We start from the raw sequence: 11,269 nt of genomic DNA, 5'->3' as shown, positions 1-11,269 counted from the left end.
ACGCCCACTATTGAATATTAGGTTAAATAACATCCAACAGACAACCAAACCTTTGAGAGCACGACCTTCTTGTCTAAGAAGTCCTTATTGTGCATGCTAATGAGTTGAGCCTATTTAAGGGCCAAGGTATTCTCCCTACTCTAAACATGTCGCGCACCTGATATAGCTGCAGTAAGAACCCTGTTTAATGTCTTTAGTTATGACGCGGTATCTTAATTAACTGTATAGTTAAAAATTTTCCTCTCTGTAAGCATTAATAACAAAATATAACCTAAAAGGAAAATTCAAATAAAGGATAAAATTACTGAACATCTAACGCAGTTTCTGGCATTAACTTGCTCTTAATTTATACATTTTCACATTACAGTAGTGATTAGATTGTTGTCAATGATCAAACTTCTTTTAAAAATGTTAAAAGATTGTAAATTCAAACGCACAGTCAAACGTAATGTCTCAAAAATGTTTGACATTTCCATTTGTTTCGACCCACTTTCACACTTTAGAGAAAAAATGGCATTGAAAATACAAGGATAAGAATATTAAATGTTCAATTGCTGTACAACATAGCAAGTATTAGTTTTTTTGTCTTTTTTGTTTGAAGTATTTAAGATCTCTAAAACAGCTAGAATGATTTATCTGCTATATTTTGATATATTTGAAATGGTCTTAGGCAGATTTTTGGTATTTTTTTTTTCAAGGAGTTAGTTAAACCTTCTCAATAATAAAACCTTTAAAATAAACCATAAGCTAGTTAGATTTATATTGGGTATCTATTGATAGTATTAAACAGTATAAGATTATTGATTAAGAATAATAAATTATTATGGTTAATTGTAAGGTAGCTGTGCAATAGTTTACAAAAATCAACACAGGCTAGGCTACATTTTACTCGGTACAACTTTTCAAAATAATCAAAATATGCCTCTCCTCCTTTTGTCACTTGATTAAATAAACATGAATAAAAAAACCGCTTGATAAATTATTTCGGATCAACTGCAGTTCACGGTAAAATATTTCTGGTAACGAATATTTCGAAAAATGAATGAATTTTAGAGGCTGCTAGCTGTCAAACGGCTGAACGTACAGATCATGCCTGCACATTGGTTAAAGCGGCATAAGAAGGCCTACAAATAATCTGGAATAGTCATTAATCAATAATGCATAAACATCTCGCAGTGCAGAGAAATGCGCGAAAAAGACCTATTTTACACGTTTTTTCTTCAGTGAAGCTTTCCCTGTGCATCTTTGGATCTTGGCTATTCCTGATTATTTGTAGGCCTTCTTATGCTGCTTAAAATGGTGTGCGGGTATAATCTGTACGTTCAGCCGTTTGGCAGCTAGCAGCCTTTAAAATTCATAGATTTTTGGAAATATTCGTTACCAGAAATATTTTACCGTGAAGTGCAGTTGATCCATTATTTCTACATGTAAAGCAACGATTTAGAGCTGGAACCCAAGCTTGAGCCTGGAGCCGTCCGTATTCGCCCTAAACGCTGGGTAAAAGAGTGAGTCTTTAAGTTCATCAGGCTTTCAAAATCTCAATTAAATTTATGTGTCCTTTTATACTGTTCTTTTTCAATGATTTATTAAGAATTTTGTGGAGAGGTCTTATTTTCACACCCCTTGACGTCACCCCTTGTGTATACAGTATAAAGCAGACTGAAACTGTCAATGCTCTAAATTCCACTAGCAAATTAGAAAATAGTTCTACAGTGTAGCTTATGAAACTAGTATTGATATAACAGATATTAATATAAATTTCACTACAAAATTTCAAAATAGTTCTTCAGTGTAGCTTATGAGACTAGTATCAATATAACAGAGAATAATCTAAATTCTACTAGCAAATTAGAAAATAGTTCTACAGTGCAGCTTATAAGACTTGTATTAGTATAATAGAGAATAACATAAATTGCACTAGCAAATTAGAAAATAGTTCTACAGTGTAGCTTATGATACTAATATTAGTAAAGTAAAGAATAATATAAATTCCACTACTAAATTAGAAAATAGTTCTACAGTGTAGCTTATGAGGCTAGTATTAGTATAATAGAGAATAATATAAATTCCACTACTAAATTAGAAAATAGTTCTACAGTGTAGCTTATGAGACTAGTATTAATATGATAGAGAATAATATAAATTCCACTAGCAAATTAGAAAATAGTTCTACAGTGTAGCTTATGAGACTAGTATTAATATAATAGAGAATAATATAAATTCCACTAGCAAATTAGAAAATAGTTCTACAGTGTAGCTTATGTGACTAGTATTAGTATAATAGAGAATAATATAAATTCCACTAGCAAATTAGAAAATAGTTCTACAGTGTAGCTTATGTGACTAGTATTAGTATAATGGAGATTAACATAAATTGCACTAGCAAATTAGAAAATAGTTCTACAGTGTAGCTTATGAGACTAGTATTAATATAATAGAGAATAATATTAATTCCACTAGTAAATTAGAAAATTGCTTTACAGTGTAGCTTATGATACTAGTATTAGTATAATAGAGATTAATATAAATTACACTAGCAAATTAGAATAAAGTTATACAATGTAGCTTATGAGACTAGTATTAGCATAATAGAGAATAATATAAATTCCACTAGCAAGTTAGAATAATGTTTTACAGTGTAGCTTATGAGGCTAGTATTAGTATAATAGAAAATGATATTAATTCCACTAACAAATTAGAAAATAGTTTTATAGTGTAGCTTATAAGACTAGTATTAGTATAATAGAGAATAATATTAATTCCACTAGCAAATTAGAAAATAGTTCTACAGAATTGCTTAAGACTAAGAGACTCTTATTAATAGAATAGATGAAAAATAAGAAAAACATACAAAAAAAATACTATCAAAATGTACTATAACACAATTTTCCTAAACCAAACTCGAATCTGTATGTAGTGATATATGTTTGTATTTGTCGATACAACTGCAGTTCATTGTAATAACCTATACAGTTTGAATGTCACAGTAACCCACCCCTTAAAAGTATAAGCTTTAGTATGAAATAAAATTTAAGTTTTATCTTAATTGTTAAATTAGATATTATAAAGTTAATAATTAAAACTTAACATTTAGTTAATTCTGGTGGCTCGGAAGCCGCGCCTCAGTCGCCTGTAAGCCTCAGGGAATAAACTGTTTCCAATTGATTAAATCATCTGAGAGTCTAAACCTGACCCTGACTTCAAATATTTTATCAAAGTATTTAAGCGGGTTTTAATTTGAGGCTTAGTCGCGGCTGCCGAGCCATGGTTAATACATTGTCAAGAATAATAAGAAGTATCTTAATTAAAAGGCTGCAAATTGAAACAATTATTTTTAATGGCTTGATATTTTTTTGTAAAGTTTGCTTAATTCACAAATGATAAAAATTCAGCGTTTAGTAGGTAAAAATAAAGGAACTAATTCGAATCATGTATGGGTCAGCCGTTCTGTGCGTGTACTTGGTAGTCACGCGTTAAATTAGAATACATTTCTCCGCCTATTTTTATCTGTCTAATATTGTAAAATCATCATTTTCCCTGTGTTTCAATGCAAATTAAAGTTGTTAAGTAACACCTACTCCTCATTCTATTTTCAGGTTTCAGGTTATGTAATAACTCTTTGTTAAATGACATTACATAATTGCATTTCTTGAGTCTAAAGAAATCTATGAAAGTTTAAACTAGGAAGATTATGTCCCAAAGAAACGAAGCAATATCATGGTACACAATTTTGAACAAGGGTATAACTCTAGATTAGCTTTTGAATTCATAAACTTATCCCTGATATTTTTTTATATATTTCCAGATATTTTCAATTATGATTTATTTTCAGCTATCTTCTCGGTTGTGCTTCGCAAACCTCCCTGGCGAAACCCTATGCACGCCACTGTTATAGACCATGATGCTTGATGTCAAATTGTTAAATGCTCTTTTTGTATTTGCATTTAATTGCAATTTGCAAAATTTTGTCAATCTTGATTTTAATTGAAAATAGTGGATTTCATCTTATTACGTTTTAAATACCTTCAATTTTTTAAGCCTTTTAAATCAGGAACTTGTTATTATAAAGAATATCATAAAATAAATCTAAAATATATCTGCACCTTTAACGTAAAATGTTGTTAGACATTAAAAGTTTTCTATTGAATAGCATTATAGACAGCTTTTCGGGCCTAACAAAACTGGTATCAATTTTATGATTTTTATTTTATTATACATGAAAAATTTTCTGCAATACGATGCTTACATGATTTTTTTAGTGTGGCTGAAAAATGGTTCTGATCCAGCAGATATTAATCGGCTTCAAATCCATACAACAAAAATATTAGTTTTTCTAGTAAAATAAATCAATATTTTAACTTTAAGAATGAATTGACTTTGAATGACGTATAACTTCTTGACAAAGGTAATGCAATCAAATTCGTATTCGTGACGTCAAACGGTTGTTATTTTATCATAAATATTATCTATATATTTTCAAAAGTGAATTATCATTTTCTCAACCCTAGAACTTATAAAGCCATTGGTTCTAAACTTTAAGCAATTTAAAAGCAAATAAAAAAATTCAGAATTATTTTTTGATCATTTTACTTTTCCATTTATCTGAAGAGTATAGACAAGATGGATTCCCTAAATTTTTACAAATAATTTGATGACATATAAAGACTAAAAAGTAAAACTAAATTTGAAAAATTCTTTTTATCCTGAAGTCATGAAGTTGTTGAATTAAGATAAAAATCTTATCAAGACGCAAAATAAGAAATAACATAGCACTTTAAAAGTGAACAAAAAATGCAAATCAATAGAATACTTAAATCTAACTTTAGATATTTGACAGCTTTCAAAAATTGTCTCTTAATATGTATGATACTATTTGAAGCACATGTGATTAGCTTAAAGTGCAAATATAGAGAATAGATTGTTTGTATAGATTGTTTTCTTGTGGGAAGTTGCATTATTAAAAATGTCTAAATATCCTTCTTTTTTAGACCATCAAATTTACTTTTTAATAAAGTTTGGAATAAAAGAAGACTAGCTGCGCGCCTTAAAATATTCAATCCGCATTCCTAGCCAGGTGATATATGATTAATATTTATACGTAACATATTGCCCAATAATCACTTCACATTTAGATACCATACATGATAGCAAGCTTAACAAACATTATTTATGTAAAGGATCATTTTTCACATGGAGCATAACATCCATAAGTAGCGCAATATTTAAAGTAAATATAAATCCAAAAAGGAAAGGACATAACACAGGGAGACAAAGTGTTAGATAGAAAAGATACATTGGACTGTAAATTAAAATGGTTTCCAAAGTTTATAAAATCGATTTTAGTTTTAGTAACTAAATTTTGATTGGTTTGTAAAAACTAGCAGTTTCCAAACTTTTCTATACTTTCAACTATAGAAAAGGTAATTTCGTAATTGGGAGTGTACATAAATGTATTATCCATTGTCCTATTCCTTTAGATCCCCTAGAAGATTAGGGAGTTAGAAAGAATCTTTGTTTAGTGTGCTTGCTGCTTAGGTTATGCTCTTTATTTGTCGCCGGTGCTCCGCGTGCATCGTAAAGTGTGTGTGTATTGCCCAGAATCTATTTTAACGATTATGGTTGAGGTTGATTACTTTTGCAGATTGAATGAAGGACAACCCGTCCGGAAACAACCAAATTAGTGAAATCCTGCACTTTTAAAAAATAACTATAAGATTAAAAAAAGATTTTATATAAACAAAAAAAGACTTATTAAAATCTTATGTGAAATTTAGTTTTTATATTTGAAATACAAGAATAATAATATTCATTAATAATAACTATAGCCAATATAAAAATATGAAGGTCTTCACACTTTAAAAATATTTCCTTCAATGACAATTTAGTCTTTACATTAGAAACTTCTAGATTGTTAAAAATTAGATAGTAACGAAAGAAAAAAAGAACTATAAAATAACTAACAGCTTAATTGAACTAATAGCAAGATTGTGAGAATACCCTGGGTGTATTTAAGCCCCGCTCCTAGCAGAATGTAACCATTAATATACTTCAAAATATTGCCAGCATCAGCAGTTCTTCGTATCCAGGGATCTTAAGGAATCCCCAATGATGATACACAAAATTACATCAATTTTAGATTACAATTAGTGGTTGAAACGTTTGGACACTCAACCTAATATACCGATCAATCAAAATTCAATTAAAGTCCCAAAAGTTGTTAAGCCAACGAAAAAAACACGTTATTATTAAACTTTAGGGACTATTGTAATAAACATCCCAATGTCGCTCCCTCCCTGCTTCTTATTACCTTTGCCATGAACTTAAGCACCTACACTTTTCCATATAATGCAAGGAGACTTTCCTTAACTACCCCCCTGCCCCCTCCTCAAGTTATAAAATTTTCTAATTTCAAGGGAAAAATTTGAAGAAATACAAAATTTGGTGGTTACAAATGGAAAGTGCCCCCAAGGAATTAAAATGAGTTTATAATAACAAGTATTTTTTTTATTTTAATTCCTAGAACGATTGGGTACAATGTTATAAGCCAATCACCTCTGTAATCAAGTGTTAAAATGTATAAGTATGTTCGTACTAAAAACATCCTGTATATAAGTAATTTTAAGGTAAAGGGATAGTTTCACGAAAGGCATTTGAACTTAATTTAGTGAACTGCATATCTTTTCCTGGTTAATTGGTTTAACTACATTTATATGGCATATATTTGAAAGAATTTTAATTTTTTACCACGTAGTTTTTAAAATATCAAGACTTGAAAATCGTTTTTTTTTAAATTACATATATCACAAAAAGACGATTTTCAAGTCTTGATATTTTCAAAACTACCTGAGCTTGATCTTTAAATCGTTTAAAGGTGATTTAAACCGGGGCGATTCATTCAGCGCACCATCAAATTATTAAATACCAATCTTTAAATCGAATTTGCATGGGCGATTTGGATCGGGCAGTGGCGCGGTACCGGCGCGCCAATGCCACTCACCGAGTGGCATTGCCGGTTCAAATCAGGGTGAATCATATGTAATAAATGGATATTTTTTTAATTACTTTAATATTTTATTGCAAAACTATCGAGAAAACATTTTTATAGTTATTTTTAAAATAAATTATATATTAATGTTTTATATAAAATACCATACTGACACGGCATTTTATATAAAATACCTTACTGACACGCCTTAAGTAATAAAGTTGTACTGGCGCGGATCGATATTTTAGTGAGTGCGCAAGCGATCTAAAAACACCGCACCGAAAATCTTTTAAAAATCAATGTTTTATAGGTGCGCTGTTGCTCACCACCAGCGCACCTACGGTTCACCTCTGAATCGCCCCGATTCAGCGCACCATAAAAACGATTTAAAGATCCAGCTCTGGTAGAAAATTGAAATTCTTTCAAATATATGCCTTATAAACATAGTTAAACCCATTAACTAGCAAAAAATATGCGGTTCACTAAATTAAGTTCAAATGCATTTCGTGAAACTACCCCTTTGAATTATAATGGTTAATATGATATGCGTTATTAAGTTCTTTTAAAGATTTATAAACTGACCAATACATATTAGCAACCTAAAATATTTCCAAGTTATAATATAACGATTTCTATTTACAATTTTGGAACAAAAGGAAAAAAATATTTATTTTTTGTCAAACAAAAGTAAACATTTGAGTTGCTGCTTCTTTTTTTATTGTCTGACATTAACTTAATTTACCATACATTAATCCACAAGGAAACAGGTTTGACAGTATCCATAGGTGACCTCTTTAATATTAATCAGTGTAAATAAAGCCATACGTCGGCAGCCAAGCATTAGCGAACTGTAATCCTAAAATTGAAGTTTTAATATGACCCAAATATGTAGGTGTCAATTTGAGGCTCAGTAGCTGCTGACGCGTGGCTGCTAAGCACTGATTTAATTCTTTAAGATTTTTCTATTTAAATATTCGAGGGTTAGGTTATTGAAAGGGGTAGGGGTTAAATCCATTATATTTTCAAAAATTTCTACCACTATTAATGTATTAGAGGAGTTATCCCTTGGTCGTTCTTCGCGTACAGATAGACCTAAGTGAAGGACTGTTATGGTGAATCATAGTATAGCTTTAATTCCTAAATCCTAGTAAATAAATAAATAAACACAATAAAACTGAATAAGTAGAATTAATTACATGTAATGTTGAGCGCATAAAGATTAAGGTAATATCTTGTTGAGTTGTTTTGGGGGGTCTAACTTTCCTACTTTTCTGGAGCTGAATGACGTCATATTAGAATAGTCCATTATTCTAATATGACGTAATTCGTGATTTTTCAGCTAAAAGTTTTTTTAGTAACTATAAAAAGGTATATTTTAAAAAACTTCCGAAAAACATCGTATTAAAGTGATGAACTATTTTGATATGACGTCATTTTCTATAGTTACTACATTACTACTATCCTAATTGGGAGTGGGGTAGATCAATAACTAAAAAAATAATTTATTGTGATATATTTACTAACTAATGTTATTTTTTCCTTTCTCTAACATCAAATTTGAAATGTTGGAGCAATCTACACCCTTTTGTTCACCTTATATTTACAATCTAATTATATTATGATTCTAAAAGTCTGGATATTACTCTTAAATTCTTTTGCTAAAGAAGTCACTTGTCAAATGTAAACTTTTGTGAAAGCCTGTTGGTAAGCATTCTGCGTCTTAAAAAATATGCTATCAAGGGTAGCTTAGGCTAATAGCGGTTACAAAAAGCTGCGGCTTTCTCCAGTAGTCGAACCAGCTATTATACTAATAAGAACATTGGCCTTTTGGGTATAAAAAGATAAATGTTTGTGGGTGCAAATAAACCCTAAAGGAAAACTTCAGATTTTCAGCATCATTAACTTATATTAAGAAAGACTAATGATTCCCAGAGCAGAGAACAAAGAAAAATATTTCATAACATAACAGAATCATTAATAATAAACAGAATACCAATTAAATAAAAAAATAACTTATCTATATTTAAAAATACCATTAAAATAAAAAAAATAATTTATCTACATTTAATATGTGCCCGTTCGTGTCCAAAAACAATACACGAGATACTCCAGTGCTTTTACCCCCCCGGGCCCCCCCTTCCTTGTACATTCTTACACTGTTATAACAGTATTATCTTTTTTTAGATAGATTCCTTTAGCAATCAGATATAATGTTATTTAGTGTCTGTATTGTCTTAAATTTTAATCACATTAGAACAAATAAGCTGCCCTTTCAAGAAAGCGTTGCAACAATGTTATTGTTAACGTTATAAGTTAACTTGTCTCATTTTTAAACTTTTGATGGAATATGCTTCTTTTAAATTGACATTCAATTAATAATTTCATTAGTAATATGACAAAATAACATCAACATTATATCCAACTTAATAAGAACAATATGTTAATTTATAGAGTTCAATGAGCCATCAAAAAGGAAAGCTTCTACTATTAAGAAATATTTGTACTAAAAATTTCAGCATATTTTTGACGATTTCTGTTGTTTAAATATTTTCTACAATTTCCCTAAATCATACAGCTAGGTCTTACATAATAAGCCGATGACCTTTTAAGATTATAAAGTATTTTGTACAGTTTTGGCGAAAACAACAAAACGATTTTTAGCATAACTTTTAAAGAAAATTTAAAAACGGATCGCATCTTTATTAAACCAGGAAAACAATTGTATAAACAAATAGACATAATATATCTAGATGGTCCATCTGACCCCAAAATTATTCAAACTTAAAAAAGGATTCCATAGCAGACAAACACCTCTGTTTTTTATGCATTCGAGATTAGGGACGTTTTTTCGAGGATATGATTTCTATAAAGCTAACTTTATCCTAAGGAATTCTACTATGCATTGCTAACTTATTATAGGTTTTGTCATGCGATTAACGCTTTACTAGGAATTAAATTATTACTCGATATAATTTACCCAAGAAAAGCGTTATCTTTAGAAATGCGACTATTTATAGCTTACTCATTATGCGAACAAAATAAACGAATGTGCTCTTTTTTCTACCAAAATCTGTACATAATTTCAACTAATGGCATGTCTGGAAAGTACCTCAACTCTTCTTTTATTGGCTGGTTTAGATAATATGTCCCTAGATTATCTCTATTTCCAAACACAAAGAGTACACTCAAAAATCTCTTTACCTCAACTTGTACTTAAAAAGTAGGTGAGATATTAAACAAGGAAAACAATATCCATACATCTGTATGAATTCAGCAAAATTATTACAGATAATACAGGGAAAATTCATGTAAAAAGTTAAAGATAGCGCGAAGCGTCACTTAAAATATCAGTTCTCTCATGCTACAGAATCAAAGGTTATTTACTTATGGTAAAATCAAAATACAAGACAGAGACTTATAGATTTTTTGCCAACTAACCTAACTTACACCCATGAAAAGTTTTTTATAAACAAGGATGACAACATCCATAAAAGCGAAGCTCTGAAACGGTAGGACAAACGGACATTAACACTTGTATAATGTCAGAACTGAATAATTAGAATGCGAATGTATAAGAGTCAAAGCAAAATTGTAAGAAAATTTGTTGAAAAACTGCTTGATACAGGATAATGATTATAGACATACTTACATTTTAGGACTTGATTATAGAGTTGCTTCGCTTATAATATTGTGCTTTGTTGTCCCGGGAATCAGTATACAAAAATCAGACCAATCGGATAATTAGGTCACATACAAATTTGTTGTTAAAAATGTAAAAAAATCAACATGTTTAAAATGGACGTACGGACATTCTGGTAATGGTTATATAGTTGCTACGCTTTCTAACTCGTACCTAACTATTACAGGAATCACCATGCAAAATTCGATTCGATAGGACAATTCTAACATGCCTAAATTAACGAATAAAAGCTATCTATCTCGGACGGACGGACGGACCGACCCTAATTATAGAAAAGCTTCGCTTTTAATAAGGAACATCGCGTCGCTGCAAAATAAGTAATAAGTAATTGTTGATTTGATGCTTTTAAAAGATGGAATTATTTTTAATAGGTAGCGAAGCACAAATAAACAATGGTTGAACAAACGGACGGACTTCTAGAGCAGATGTTTAGTGATATTTAAAAAAGATCAAGAGAGAGAATATGATACGAATCATAGAAATCACGAAAACTTGATAAAAAAATTAGTGTACATTTTTTAAAGCATTACTGACTAACAGACAGACGAATTTAATAAATTCTATTTTGGATGGTCATTGATACA

Source organism: Acartia tonsa, chromosome 2 (assembly GCF_053477335.1).
Source record: "Acartia tonsa isolate MP-2025a chromosome 2, ASM5347733v1, whole genome shotgun sequence".
In the NCBI taxonomy this organism is placed as follows: Eukaryota; Metazoa; Arthropoda; class Copepoda; order Calanoida; family Acartiidae; genus Acartia; species Acartia tonsa.
This window is presented reverse-complemented; position numbering follows the sequence as displayed.